At 41.8% G+C, this 15,846-nt stretch overlaps 1 protein-coding gene across 1 annotated transcript in view; it reads left to right on the forward strand.

Moving 5' to 3' along the window:
• Positions 1–15,846, forward strand: part of LOC142495853 (rho GTPase-activating protein 7-like) — a 405,729-nt gene that overhangs the window by 76,997 nt on the left and 312,886 nt on the right. The window lies entirely within an intron of this gene.

Below are 15,846 nucleotides of genomic sequence, written 5' to 3' on the forward strand. Positions count from 1 at the left end.
TAAAGATGGTGGCAACACTGGCCTCTGATGCCCCATACTGGGGCCTGTAACTCAGGAAGCAGGGGGTCTCTGAGGCAGAAATCAATGCGGTTCCGCTCAGGAGACCCCCTGCTCCCGCACACTATTATTAAAATGTACATTAATGCAGCTTCATTACCATAGCGGATAGCCGCTACGGTAATGAATTATTTTTTATTGATATGTGTGTTTTGACAGTATTGTACGTGTGCAGGGGGTTTCCAGAGCTGAACCGCATTGGTTTCAGCCTTGGGGACCCCCTACTTCAGGAGATACAAACCCCGTTATCGGGTGCCGGTATCCCCTGCAAAATTTAAATGTCCCGGTCACGTGACGCGGAAGCTTTAAAAGTGCAGGGGATGCACCCCATAACGGGGTGCGTATCTTCTAAAGTAGGGGGTCCCCGGACCTGAAACCAACGGTTCAGCTCCGGAGATCCCCTGCTCATGTACACTATTATTAAAATGTATTTATTTTGTGTACGATCGCCTGTAACAGCCTTGCATGGAGATGCAGAATCTCCATGCAAATGTTACATGCGTCTTATTTTTTCTATCAGCTATCGTACGTGTAGTTTCAGTGCGCTAGCAGTGGGAAAAAACATTGCACGCACGATAAGCCAGATTTTGTCACGTCCGATAGAAAATGGGCTCAGGGCCTTAGTTAATCGCACAGCCGGCTTCATTTTTTATTGGACGTGCAATTTATTTTTCAGGCCAGCGTGAAAGCTCGGAGCTTAGTGCATAGCCCCCTAAGTCTGGCTACATCTGTATGCTGGCTGTTTTCACTGTATTCACTTCATTAAAATTGTAATATATTTTCCTAACTACTGCAGGACTTTTTCTTTAACACTAGTTTCAATACATCAGAATAATGTCTTGCTATGATAAGGTTCATATAGAGATTTAAAAAAAAAAAAAAACACCTAAATCCGGTACAGAAAAGCATGCAGAAGAAACAGCCAAACAAACGGCTTGTTTACACTTTATTGCCAAGATAATGAACAAGTCACTGTAGTGCTCAACATGGCTGTAATGTTTGTCTGGATAATCTCAAGAATTTACGGCACAATGCTATGGCACCATATTTCAAAGATCTGTTGTAACGCAACTTGTTTCAAGTATAAAGCTGTCTTATATTTTAAAACCTGTCCAACTAAAATCTGCATCCAGAACAGAAGCAGCTACAAATACTTTTTTAGTCTACATGCTATTGTTATTGCAATTTGGCAGCCTTGCTGGCTTTTGCTGTTTAGTGGGAAATCAGTCTCTACTTAATTTATTTATGAGAACTTTTAGGCTCAGGATCATGAAGCCAAATATAGCACCAAGGTCCATATGTACTGTACTAAGTAGAGATGGGCACATTGTTCACAGACATTCAAATTCACCCACCTTCAAACATGCAACAGTTATACAGTACCATTACTCAAAAACAGCAAGCTTGACCCTACCTGTCTAAGCTCCTTGAACGTCTTGTATTCTCTCGCTTACTCCATTTTCTCAATATCTATTCTCTCCTAGACCCTCTACAATCTGGCTTCCGCACTGCTCACTCCACGGAAACAACCCTCACTAAAATAACTGATGACCTCCACGCTGCAAAAGACAGAGGTCATTACACTCTGCTCATACTACTTGACCTCTCTGCAGCATTGTACCACCCTCTTCTCCTTCACATTCACCATACTCTTGGTATTCAGAACAAAGCTCTATCCTGGATCTCCTCTTACCTCTCCCATCATACTTTCAGTGTCCCTTCTGCTAACACCTCCTCCTCCTCTATTGATCTCTCTGTGGGGGTACCCTAGAGCTCTGTCCTGAGACCTCTTCTCTTTTCTCTGTACACACTCTCTCTAGGTGACCAAATAACATCTCTCGGGTTTAATCTATGCTGATGACACACAAATTTACTTTTCAACCCCCGACCTTACACTTGCTGTACAAACCAAAGTTTCTGAATGTCTCTCTGCTATATCATCCTGGATGGCCCTCCGCCACCTTAAACTCAACATGGCAAAAACAGAGCTCCTTATACTTCCTCCCAAACCTGGCCCTACTACCTCCTTCCACATTACTGTTGGAAGTACGATCATTCACCCAGTAGCCCAAGCACGCTGCTTAGGGGCCACACTTAACTCCTCTCTCACATTCTCCTCTCACATTTAAAACGTTTCTAAAAGCTGTCGCTTTTTCCTCTGCAAAATCAAAAAGATACGCCCGTTCCTCTGTTACACGACTGCTAAAACCCTGACTCAGGCCCTCATTCTCTCCCGCCTTAATTACTCTAACCTCCTGCTGCCTGGCCTTCCTGCCTCTCACCTGTCTCCCTTACAATCTATCCTTAACGCTGCTGCCAGAATCGCTCTGCTCTTTCCTAAATCTGTCTCTGCGTCTCCCCTCATGAAATCCCACTCCTGGCTTCCGATCAAATCCCGCATCTCACACTCAATTCTCCTCCTCACTTTTAAAGCTTTACACTCTTCTGTCCCTCCTTGCATCTTAGCCCTAATTTCTCGTTATGCACCATCCCGACTCTTGCGTTCTTCTCAAGGATCTCTTCTTTCTACCCCCTTTGTATCTAAAGCCCTCTCCCGCCTTAAACCTTTTTCGCTTACTGCCCCGCACCTCTGGAATGCTCTTCCCCTCAATACCCGCCTAGCAGCGTCTCTATCCACCTTTAAGACCCACCTTAAGACACACTTGCTTAAAGAAGGATATGAATTTCACTGTGGATAATAGTAGACATATGATACATAAAGCTTGGCCCCCTGCAGATGCACTTATCAGAATGCCCTCCTACTGTCTCTGTACGTTCTCCCTACCTACCAATTAGATTGTAAGCTCCTCGGGGCAGGGACTCCTCTTCCTTAATGTTACTCTTACAGTGTATCTGAAGCACTTATTTCCATGACCTGTTATATATATTATCTGTTATTTATTTGATTACCCCGTGTATTACTACTGTGAAGCACTATGTACATTAATGGCGATATATAAATAAAGAGATATATGGGTGTGTAGCAGTCCAAAAAATTGCAAATAAATGCAAATAAATGCGATACTTGCGCAATGCCGGAGCACCTGGTTCAGGTATGGCTATCTGCAGCCATCCAGGTATATAGCAACAAGAAAGATGATCCAGGGCTCCACGGGTTTTTAGGAAAGAATTTATGCAAGATACACAACGTTTCGGCCTCACTTAGGCCTTTGTCAAGTGACTTGACAAAGGCCTAAGTGAGGCCGAAACGTTGTGTATCTTGCATAAATTCTTTCCTAAAGAAACCCGTGGAGCCCTGGATCATCTTTCTTGTTGCTATATAAATAAAGACATACAATACTGCTAATGTGGCATTTCTTTGCAGCTGTGGATACTGTATTTGCCGCTCAGTTTCCAATCTGTACATTTTTGTTTTTGCTCCACAATGTTTGAACATTCGAGCACAAATGTCTGCACATTCAAATTGAATGTATAAATATTTGTCAGTGGACGTTATGACGTAATAGCCCTAATAGCCCTTTCTATTCAATGAGCAGTAAATTGTCTTCCAGCTCCGGTTTGTGTGTTATGGAAAAAAACAGCTTAGTAAATATTTTCCAAAATGTTCAAATTAAAGAGGCAATCCCACTTTGCTTGCACAATTTATCAATGCAAATGGCTTTACTAAACAAATGTAAACATGGTTAAAGCAAGCTTGGCCACAAAGTGGCTACCTCTCCCATATCTCATGTAGCAGCCTCCTGTGATAGAAACTTGCTGGGATTTGTGGAGTACTGTATGCCATATTGAATTCACACCATACTGTAAGATCCCCCCTGAGCTGAGCCAGGAGCAACAAAACATGAACATGGAGCAGAAGCCGCCTTTGGTTAGTGGTCCCATCTATGGTAGTCAGGTGGAGAGGCCCATTTGATGTCTCACTGGGCAGTCTAGTCATCCAGATAAACAGTAAGTAGAAAGGTGCAGAGGAAAATAGGCACCTGCCTCCCAAGAAGGGTTCCTAATCCAGACTCAGGCATAAGTCTTTACCGCTTTGCCCTAACATTCTTGCGCTGCCCGACCCAGCTCAGAATTCAGGGGAATGGGTCAGTGGCCGCACATCAGTTCAACTGAAAAAGCATGTAATACCTAAGGATTGCCAGTGACTGCAAACCAATGTCCCTCTCCAAAGCTACACAAGCATTGGATTGTTTTTTTTTTCCCTTTGGAGTTTTTTTTAAACAAGATATCTATAGGGTGAGGTCTATAGCAATCAATTTTTTCTGCTACTCTTAACCTTTCTCATCTCTTTCAGGAGAATGGAGAAGGGAGGGTGAACACTTTGCATGTGCAAGATCCTGTTGAACAATGTAACATGACGCAAAAGGGACTAGTTAACAGAATTACAACTCCTAGTTTTCAGTTTACCTTGTTTAGAATGTAATCTTAAGACTCCCCCAGATGCAAATAACAAGGGGGTTATAGACCCCTTAACTAGTGATCTATTATTCTTAAGGGTCACAGATGATACCATATGATCTATTTCTCTCATAACATAGAAAATTGACCCAGTCAGTTCCACTGGGGTTATTAACCCTGCCTCTCGTGATATATAGGATTATTATTATTAGTAGGCAGAGAATATACTATTTGACCAGTGAAACCTGCTGTCAAAAAATGACATAATATATAAAGCAGGACAGTGTTACTCATTATTGATTGGCACCAATAGTAAAAAATATTATTTTTATTTTCCCAATTACTTTTCAAACTATTTTTTTTAAGAAGTCACAAAAAAAACCTCCACGTTATATTTAGGATCATTTGTGAACAATTCCATATATCTCCCATAATGCAAACCTAAATACTGTACATTTAATTTAGGAACATCCAACCAATAGACCCATTGCCTGTCTCTAGCTGCAACTTCTTGGAAATGTAAGTGGCATTAACTTTTCGTTTTTCTTATAAGAAAAAAATGTTTAATGATTTCCAACTGCTTTATGTGACGGTAACTTTGTGACAGGCTATTAATAATACACACAAAAAATATAACTGGGTTGAACTGAACGAGGCTTAGATATGATAAAATATAATTTATTCCTTGAAAAAGTTGAACACAACAAGATAGTACAAATAACAACAAAATATAGACTTACTTAAGATGGAATGATGAAACAGTCATAATTCTGAACTGGCAGTTCATACAGCAATCTTCAAAAATCACCAAGACACGAAAGACAATTGAGTAAGGGCTGATCCTGGTTTAAATACCATTTCAGCTCTTTACTCTCAACCCTAGGCTCCGAGCTGGCTGGGAAAAATCTCTTTGAAGTAGATTGTAAGTGTAAAGGATGACACTCCCAAACCACTCAACTTCCTTTGTTCCGGCCCTAGTATAAACAATCAGGGTAGTTAACTTTTGATCACTTTTGATCACAGGGCTATGCTAATTCTTCAGGATGCCCTTCTTGCCCTATTTAGCATAGCAGATGGAGTCTGCATTTTCAGAGCAGATCCAAAATCCCATATACACTTTAATATTTTCACATATTAATAAGTTCCGTTCTGATGGGTCCAGTGGGTCGAAATCTGCCAGTTTTTAAAGCTTACCGTGACCATACATATTGGCCAAATTTCAACTCTCTGCCACCTCCAGAACCAGAGATACAGAAATGCACTTTAACACATTTTTAAAATACAGGATTCTTCCCTTTAAAAAATGAATCTCTGTTTATCAATCTTTCCCCATTGAAATCAACGGGGTCCACCGCCATAGCATTGAATGGCGGGCTCCGCCGTTGCCGTCAATGGGGTTTCCCGCCATAGGCTTTCAATGGAGAAACCGCCGCCATTGAAGCCTATGGGAAAATCCAACAAACTTTACATTCGTCCATACTCCGTCTGGTTGTTCGGAGAGGGCTGGGAAGGGGCATACATTAAAGCCGGAACCTTGGCTACATGCCACCCAAATCCCATCCCTCTGGTCATTCCAGAACCGGAGATATGGACTTACCTTTTTTCATCATTTTACACTTAGTCGTTTCTACGCCACGCGGCTTTTCCCCATTGGAATCAATGGCCGGCGCCGCCATAGACAATGCATGGCGCACGCCGCCATTAGATTCAATGGGACCTCCGCTCTGCCATTGAAGTCAATGGCGCGACCCTCCTTCTCCACTCGACCCCTTGCGGGGGTCTCTCATTCCTGGACCCGGTGTGGATCGTGTGTGGGGGTTCCTAGGAGCTAGGGGCAAAAAGAACTTTATTCCCAGGGGCCCTAGAACCTAAGATTCCAACGCCAATTGTCTTTGAACTTGACCAAAGTGATTAAACTCTTTTCAAAGACATTGTATCCGCTTTTGCGGTCTGCGGTTTGGATGGCTGCCAACCTGTTCCTCGAGGCCGGCGTTGAGGAATCTCCATTGAAGTCAATGAGCCCATTGACTTACAATGGGAAACCGCCACTCCTCCTCTCGGACGCCACCTGCTGGTCGTTCGTCGCTGGAAAACAGGTCCAAAACCGCTACTTCTGCCATTAGAACGCATGGAGGCTCAATGGCGATCTATGGAAGGCTGCAAAATGGAGCCTGAAAAGGCGGGAAAAGGGAACATAGGGATATTATCACTAAATTAACCTTAACCCCTTCCCTCCTGCATCAACCCTAGTGTATGTGTGAGTGCAAACACCAGGATGAGACATTACATTTACACAGGGGAATAAACATTTGGATACTAAAGCAAGGTAAAAAACACATTACTGGACCTCAGTCCAGTTAAACCCTTGCTTCCCAAGTGAGAGTAGGGGGTGGCCAAATGGGGTGTAACCCCTTTAATCCCGGGCCAAACCCAAACACTTTATATTAATAAGTAAAAAATATCAGTAAAAGCAGAAATTCCTTCCAAAATGCAATGAGGTAAGTTTATTTTATGATGTAAAGATATACAGCTCAACTCTGTTATAGCGCAGTCCTCGGGGGCCACCCGATCCGACCGTGCTATAACTGGGGTCGCGCTATTTTTTTTTTTAAATGGCCGCCACACGCCCGATTGGGGGGAGAAGGGAAGAGGGAGGAGGAGGGAAGAGGTGGAGTGAGGAGCCAGAAGCCCTACATGTCCCTAGCAGCAACTGTCATTCTCCCAGCATTCCCCGCATTCCCCTTAGCAGCTCCGCACCATGCAACCACGGATTCCCGCACTAATCCTCCAGCCTCGCACCGATCCCCCCCCCACTGATTACCCCCCCCAGCCTCACACTGATCCCCACACCGACCCCCCAGCCTCGCGCGATCCCCGCACCGATCCCCCAGCATCATACTGTCGTCCCCCCGCAGAAGCTCCACAATGCGACCAAAGGTAGGGGGGTGTCTGTGTGTCTGTGTGTCTGTGTGTGCTGTGCTGTGTGTGCTGTGAGTGTGTGCAGTGTGATGTGAGTGTGTGCAGTATGCTGTGAGTGTGTGCAGTGTGCTGTGAGTGTGTGCAGTGTGCTGTGAGTGTGTGCAGTGTGCTGTGAGTGTGTGCAGTGTGCTGTGAGTGTGTGCAATGTGCTGTGTGTGTGCAGTAAAAAATGTAAAAAATAAATTTGATTTTTTTTTTTTAAATTCGGGGTTCATGCTCAAACCGTGTTATAAGCGGATCCGCGTTATAGCGGATCACGCTATTACGGAGTTCAGCTGTAGCTGCCAATATGGTATGTGGTAATGCACTAGAAAATCACATATTACCCTCCTTGCCTGACACTAAAGGAGTTTAAATGTGCTCACTATATACATAGCTTAGTACAATCTCTTTTAGCTTGTCGGGGGGCTGGATCTGCGCATTCTGGACGTATATGCAGGTAGAATAATAATGGGTGCCAAGAACTTTATTAGTACAAACAATGAGCTTTTATTAACATCCTTTGGCACGGTTCATCTCTTCAATCACATATGGATTATATACAGTGTGCTTCATGCTGTTACATTGCTTGTATTTTATTTTCTGCTTCCTTAGGTGCCCTTAGCTTAACACCCTAGGAAGGTACAGTAGGGACACTTGTCTTGACATGCGTTAACTGACCTGTTCCCATTCTGCTCTGTTGCTAAGGACCCCTGTAGGAGGACATGTGCAGAGGTACCCAATGGAGACTGCTTTAAGGTGAAATTAAAATTAAACACAGCAAAAATCAACATAAGAGAATAAGCCAATCAAAAAAACCTATCTCTGCTTGGAGACTATCTACACATGTAGCTCAGCCCTCTCTGACTGGGTTGGTTAGCTAACCTATTTACCAGCCCCAAATCATGGAGACATTTATCAATACACATAGACATAGATAATAGTCTTATATGAAAAGTCTTATCTGTTAGCTGGGCTGCTGTAGGGGAAGCTTCTCTGCTCTCTTGGAACCGCACCCATGTGTGCACAGGCAATATCAGGCTCCAAGTTTAGAATCTTGTCCCCTTTGTCTTGTGGTCAGCTTGTCGCTCAAGACATCTGTCCTTCCTTGGTTCAGCCCAGTTGTGGACTAAGGAATCTCTGCTCTGTCTCCTAGTTCAGCTCAGGTGTGAGCTAAGGAGTCCACTTCCTGTCTCAAAGGCAGGCTTTTTCTACCCCCTGCAATCAGCCAGGTGGTGTTAGTTAATTGCCTACCAGCAGTTAACTACCACACTGCTGGATTAGAGGCACATTTGTGAACAGGGATAAGTCCCCTGTTACAACCCCCTTGCAGGCTCTGGCCTACTCATCACTATCAGGGATCTGTGTCTCAGTTCTGTATCCTAACTGCCACTTCTAGGCAAACTGGTATTGTTGCCGATATGAACCGGCCAGTTGGGCTGGTTCTCTTATACCCTGAAATTCCGCTCTTGGAAACATCTGTAGGTATACGCCTTCACTGAGGTGCCATACGCCATCTTTATGGGCTGTATCTGAAGGGGCACTTGCCCTAGCTACAGCACAATAAATGGGGACAGATCCTTCTTCACTTATACACCTCAAGAACATAGCTGCAATTTATAAAGTGAGGTTCCTCCAACTATTACTCCTTCAGGAACCTGAGTTCCACAACATTCTCCTTAGTATATATACACTCAGTGACATCACTATCACCCGGCAGAAAGTGGACGTGGCTTAGTTTCTGCCAAGTCACTGAGTACCATGTGAGGGGAGAGGGCGTAACACATGAGCCCACACATTTAATCCTCTAAAGCTGTTAACCCCTTACACTAACTAATAGTTGCCAAAGGAGGGCTACACATGGCTAATGTGGTGATTTCCCCTATTTTGGGGTGCATTATGTTTGTTTGAATGCATCAACTATGAAATATTGCATTATGGATTTCCCTCCAAAAGATAAAAATAATAATAATAATAATAATAATGATAATAATAATGGCCACTTCGTCTGTATACTCCTTTTTTCTTTATTTTTATTTTTCTAAAGATGGAGGAGTTATAGTATTATTATATATATTGACTTTTAGTTTTTATCTTCTGCTGTTTCTATTGCAAAGATAAAATACCCATGACCATGAGTGCATCTACATGTCTTCCACAGGTGCCAAAACCTGCTACAGGTTGTAAGCTCTTCGGGGCAGGAACTCCTTTTCCTAAATGTTACTTTAATGTCAATAAACACTTATTCCCATTATGTGATTTGTATTATTTGTTATTTGTATGATTATCCCGTGTATTTCTGCTGTGAAGCGCTATGTACATGAAGGGCGCTATATAAATAAAGATAGACATACTGTACATGCATACATTTACCCAATTGGCATAAGGTGGTTAAGCTGCTATATAAAGGGAATTTCAGTAGTGACCTGTAAACAAGCAAAAACACAGCAAGAGTTTTCGCCTGGTGCTTTGCACAGCATGTAGAGCTTAGTGGGGGATACGGAGCTTACAGAATCAGTGGACATACTCAAAATCAACTAATTTGGCAATTTGGACTCATTAGATTAGGTTTTAGTACCTGAATCCTCAAACTATCTATGGTGGATAAAAAAAAGGGGCTAAAAACCGTCTACCATACAAAGTACTGTTTATATTATATTATGTATGGAGCCAACATGTAGTGCAGTCACTTATGATATGGCAGCTTCCAGTTACAGTTTAACTTCTTGTGGCGCTTTAATTACACATGACTTGGTCTCCCAATAGATGGTGAAGTCCTGTTGGCCCAACCCTGTTTGTTATTATATGATTGAGATCTGTGCGATAAATGCAAAAATGGTTGGTAGTGCTTGCATCTGAATAAGATGCTTCAGGAAAATGATAAGCGATAAGAAATCACTATACCGATAAAGCAATAAAAGTAATAAGGACGTCAATGACAAGACAAAGTGAATAGGTTAAAGCATGTACCTGTATTTACTGGTTGCAAATACACAACAGATAAAACCCTTTCTAGCACTCAGGTGTCTGATTTCATCTTAAACTTGTATGCATATGCTGAGCTGCTGTAGCAATGAATTAACGCTTAACCATAGATTCATCAAGCTCTGTTACGGGTTACCAACCCTATTGGTTTGCAGTCCTAAACTTTTTTGCTGACTGACAGGGTATTTATGTTGGACCTCCATAGTGGCGATAATATGATAGCCTGTTACACATCTTTAGATGGAGTGTGCACAACAGCCTGACACCTTTTCAAACACACTCTATTTACCAACCTCTGAAACCCAGCATACTTAGCTCCTGGTAATATGTGCTAATCCTCGCACCTCTCCGTTCAGTGTACAGTACATTGTTTTCAAAACCTCTCAGGTTTCTTCTTCAATGGGCCTATGTACTAAGCATTGCAAATGGCTTTTTTTGCGTCTATGTACGAACCTGAATTATCTCAATCAGCGCCAGCTGCGTCAAAAACTATTTATTGCTTTTGGACTGCGCTAAGTGTGTTTTAAAAGGAATGTTTCTGTTCATTTAAAATTAATTGTATCAAAACCAACGCTAAGTTTAACTTGGCATAAACCTTAAAAAGACTGTTAATATGGTTATCACAGAATGAAGTTGCTATGTATTAACCCCAAAATGTATTATGCATGTTTCATTATATAGGTTAACAACATTTATTATTTTCACAGTATGGCTTTTATTATAGACAATAATACACTAATAATTTAGATTTACTTATTATAAATAAACAATAAACATACTTCTGTTTACATTTAAATTGTAACAATCAGGTATTCAACAAGACCCGACGTGTCAAAAATAATTTAAAATGACGTGTCAAAAATGATGAGTCATATCTACAGTATGAAGTCTATATATAGGGGCCTATGCAGAGAGCAGCGAATTTTAAAATTGGCGAATTTATTAAAAAGTAGCTTTTTTGGAGAGTTTTATTCTCCATATGCAGAAAAGTGCGAATTCTGCTACTGCTGCGGCCAAGTTTATTCGAGCATTTGCCCGTTCTTGGCCGCAGCAGTAGCCTGGCGCGCGCCCGAGAGTGACGGGCGCGCGCCGAAGCAGCGGAAGAGCGCCCTCCGATCGGGGCGCTCTCCCTACCGCTGCCGGGTCCGGGTCCGAGGGGCGGCCACTAGCAAGCCGGGAAATCTCCCGGCTTGCGGATCTGGCCGCAGAGTGATAAAGCGTGTCGGTAGTGTATGTTTAACATGGATGCGTGTGGCGAGTTTAAATTGGCGAGATGCGCGCTTCAGAAACGTGTAAAAACAAATTTGCGCCTTTTTTTTCCCTTTGCAATGGCCGTGAGCGGCAGCTTCTTGCCAATTTTTTCTGGCGAGGCAAAAAGGAGACAATCGCGCCATTTTATTGGCGCGAACAGCCGCTAGATGCCGTTCGCGCCTCTCTGCATTAGGATATTTTTAAAACTGGCGAGATTGAGGTTCTCGCCAGCCGCGAGGCGAGTTTTACAAATAGAAAAGAAAAATTGGCGCGTTTTTCGGAACTCGCCATTTTCTGCTGCTTTCTGCGCGATTTTCTCCAAAAAATGGCGAATTTCGAAATAGCGCTGCTCTCTGCATAGGCCCCATAGTATATACAATTCAAATTTTATGAAGGTTTGTAGTACTTTTTAAGCACTGAAAAGTTGACGCGAATGTTTTTAAATATAATCTTAGTACATAGGCCCTCGTGTGTACTGTGGTTACTGTGTACTGTAGTATCTTTTGAAATAATTGGCAAGCATATATATATACAGTATATATATATATATATATATATATATATATATATATATATATATATATATATATATATGACTCATCATTTTAAATGATTTTTGACACGTCGGGTCTTGTTGAATACTTGATTGTTACAATTTAAATGTAAACAGAAGTATGTTTATTGTTTATTTATAATAAGTAAATCTAAATTATTAGTGTATTATATTATTATATATATATTCGTAATAGAGAGGAGCAGTGGGATACTGAAAATAAGTTTAACCTGTGCAAGACTAGTCCCAGTACTTTGGAGGAAAGAAAATAATATTTATTTTTAATTAAGGGCCATATTCACTAACCAGCCTTATTTTCTAAGGTGGTGCCTAAAAACACTTTACAGCCCATTAGGTCAATAGGCTATAGGTGTCTTCCAGAGCCGGAAGATGTCCTATGGCAGAGGGCTGCTGAGAGCCAGATCCACAAAGCTCCGTTAAGTGACTTAAAGTTATGTTAACTTAAGTTAATTTTACTTTCAGCCTTGCCACATAGCTTCAAAGGCTAAAAAGTAATGTTATGTCATGTTTTCTAGTGGAATGAGCTTTGTGATAACTATAATGGCCAATGGCCCATTAACAGTGCATATCAACTAAAGCAACGGTGGGCTACCTATTTTTTCAATGTAGCCACAGGTGTGGTGAATAAGAAGTGAAAATAGATACACCATGTAAAAATTCTTCCCCATCAACATCATATCATCAAATTTCCCTCCCCCCTCATCATCATCTCCTCACCACCCTCATTATCATGATCTCATCCCCCCCATCATCATATCCTCTCATTTCACCCCCCTCATCATCATCTCCTCACATCCCTTATCATCATATCATCTCATTTCACCCCCCTCATCATCACCTCATTAAACCCCCCTCATCATCATCATTCCATTTCCCATCATCCCCCACCCCCAAATATTATGATCATCTCGAGCCAGCTGCAACACTGTGCATGCATAGTCTCTCTTGCCTTTTAAGAAAAACAAAAAGGATCATGATAAATATTGTATTACGCTATATTGGAGTGCCTTCTGTATGACCATATTGGAGATATTACCACTGTCCACTGAAGACTACATCTTACAAACAATACAATAACAATGAAGATATAAGTTGAATTTGTATCTCGAGCCAGCATTGCGTCTTACCTTCTTAGCTCCCGGCAGACAGCACCGGAACAGGAGTCTGTGGAGCGGTCGCCGCCAGGGTGTGTGCTCCACCCCTGCCGTTCTGTCATTGGTTCTCCATCCTCCACTCACCACTGGCCTCTCGCCCACCGTCCGTGGCTATCCCCTCAGCACTAGAGCTGCTATCAGGCACTGCCGCACTCGCGCTTGCCATCACGCAAACTAAAATTCATCACACTTTGATTGCCAATTCGCCACATGTGGCGAATGGCGACAGGGTTGCCCACCTCCACACTAAAGCCTGTTAAGGTTAATGCAGGCACATTATGTCATTCATAAATTTACCGCTTATCCGCCCAGACCCTGAAAAAGAGTAAAAATTGAATAGTATGACGACTGCTTTTTTGGGGGAATACTTATTAACTTGCATACTGTACGTCCCAAAACACTCCTCTATACAACACAGTGAGAGATACGTGTGAACACACCCGAGATGACTGGAATATATGCTAATTTAAATCATTTTAATATACTTTGCATATTCAAATTAGCATCTATTGATATAATTGTTGTACATTTTCACCTAGTACAATTAGAGTGTTTCTCTGCTACAAGCACTGTGTGTGGTAGTTTTTTCTAGTGTAAGTGCTGTGGGTATCTCTTTTAACCAATATCCCATTGACAGCTTTACATTTCTTGAATTCAGGCATAGCACCACTACTTAAGAAAAAAACAAAAAAAAGCCTGTTCAACCACTGAGGACTATGGCAATTTTTATGGTTGAGAAGCTGAACTTATTTTGGTTACAGCTCACATTGCCAATTTTGTTATTTTAGTGTCCTGTTTCCTACTGTATGTCTAATGTGACCCACAGGAGGATTGCATTGTGCAACACTATCCCTAATGTGACACAATGCTTGTCATTCCTTATTGATCTTAGGATATCAATTGTGACCTTTACTTAGAAGGATGCATTGAGAAACTGTCATCACTAAATATGCAGTAACAGCTGCAATTCATAAAAGGTAAAACGTAGATGTGAACTTTCTATGCTAAAAGGTTTTTTAGTCATGTTTTGAAGTTCACATTATTTTACATTATTGTATTTTACAGCCATAGTGCACTTTCCTGGAAAGTTAGTGATGATTGATCCCTATTGGATACTTTGTTAATAATGGGGTCAATGTATCAAGTATTGAGCATTCAGTGATACAAGGCTGATTGCAAACTCATTTAAGGTTATTATACAGTGTCCCAACATCGTAGCTTTTTTGTTTTTATGTGTATTTTGAACATCTTCATAAATTATCAAGGGGAATGGAGAGGGGTACAAAAAATAATAGAGATGAGGAAAGGGAGGATGAGGGGGGCATGGTACAAGTCATATACATTTCTATTTGATAATACATTAACAATTCAGACCAAATAAATATATGTATTTACATTATAAAATTCTGACATATTGTGAAGATTCCCAAGGGAGCCAAATCTCACAGAATTTATCAAAATATCCATTTAATAGACTTGTGAGACGTTCTATAAAATTAACTTCTTTGAATTTTTATAAAATCATAGTCATTGGTGGAGGTTCTTCCTTTCTCCAGAAGATAGCTATATCGCATCTGGTGGCCGATAATGTGTCAAGTCAATATTTATTATATTGATTAAATTACAATATGAGTGAGATAGTAATCTCAGATTGTGATGGTGATCCCATTAAAGATAGTGATTGCAAATTATGTTTGCTAGAGCAACGGTGCCCAAACTGGGGGGCGCGCCCTCTAGGGGTCACGCGTCTCGATGACAACGCCCGTTGCCATGGAGACGTGACGTCAAATGACGCCGCGGTTCACGTGACGTCACATGACCCTGCAGAGTCATTTGATGCATCATTAGACACGAGGGGGGGGGGCGCAACTCTTAGTACCTCTAGTACCACTGTACTCATTAGCAGGGCAAGTGGAACCTCCGCTGCCAGCAGCTTCTACTTTAAGGTAAGTTTTAGGGGTTTAGTGAGTTTTAGTTGTTAGGGTAGGTGGTTAACTTTATGTGTTTTAGTGGTATAGGTAGTGGGTTAACGTTAGGGGTTTTAGTGCTTAGGGTAGGGAGTTACTTTAGGGTTTTTTGTTAGGGTACGGGGTTAACTTAAGGAGGTTTAGGGTAAGGGGTTAAGGTTTTATGGGTAGGAGGTAGCGTTAGTATTAGGGCTTAACATTAGGGAATTTTAGGGTAAGGTTAGGCAATTAAGGACCGAGTGTCCCGGCATGAGGTGAGTTGCGGCCAAGCGCCAGCAGCCATTTGGTTAATGTGACCAAATGTCCTTGACTGCTCCCAACATACCACTTAGATTATAAGCTCTCCAGGTCAGAGATTTCCTTTCTTTTTATCTTTTTGCACTGTCTGTGCTATATAACTAAACATATACAGTACATACTATACATACAGTACATAGAGAAATGGTTCTCAAACTCTGGTCCATAGACTATCATTTGTCTCTGAGAAGTTTACATCAGTTGACTATGTACTTGGCTTTGCTCAGTCTCTCATACTTTGTCA

This window comes from Ascaphus truei, chromosome 5, assembly GCF_040206685.1.
Source record: "Ascaphus truei isolate aAscTru1 chromosome 5, aAscTru1.hap1, whole genome shotgun sequence".
NCBI classification, from domain to species: domain Eukaryota; kingdom Metazoa; phylum Chordata; class Amphibia; order Anura; family Ascaphidae; genus Ascaphus; species Ascaphus truei.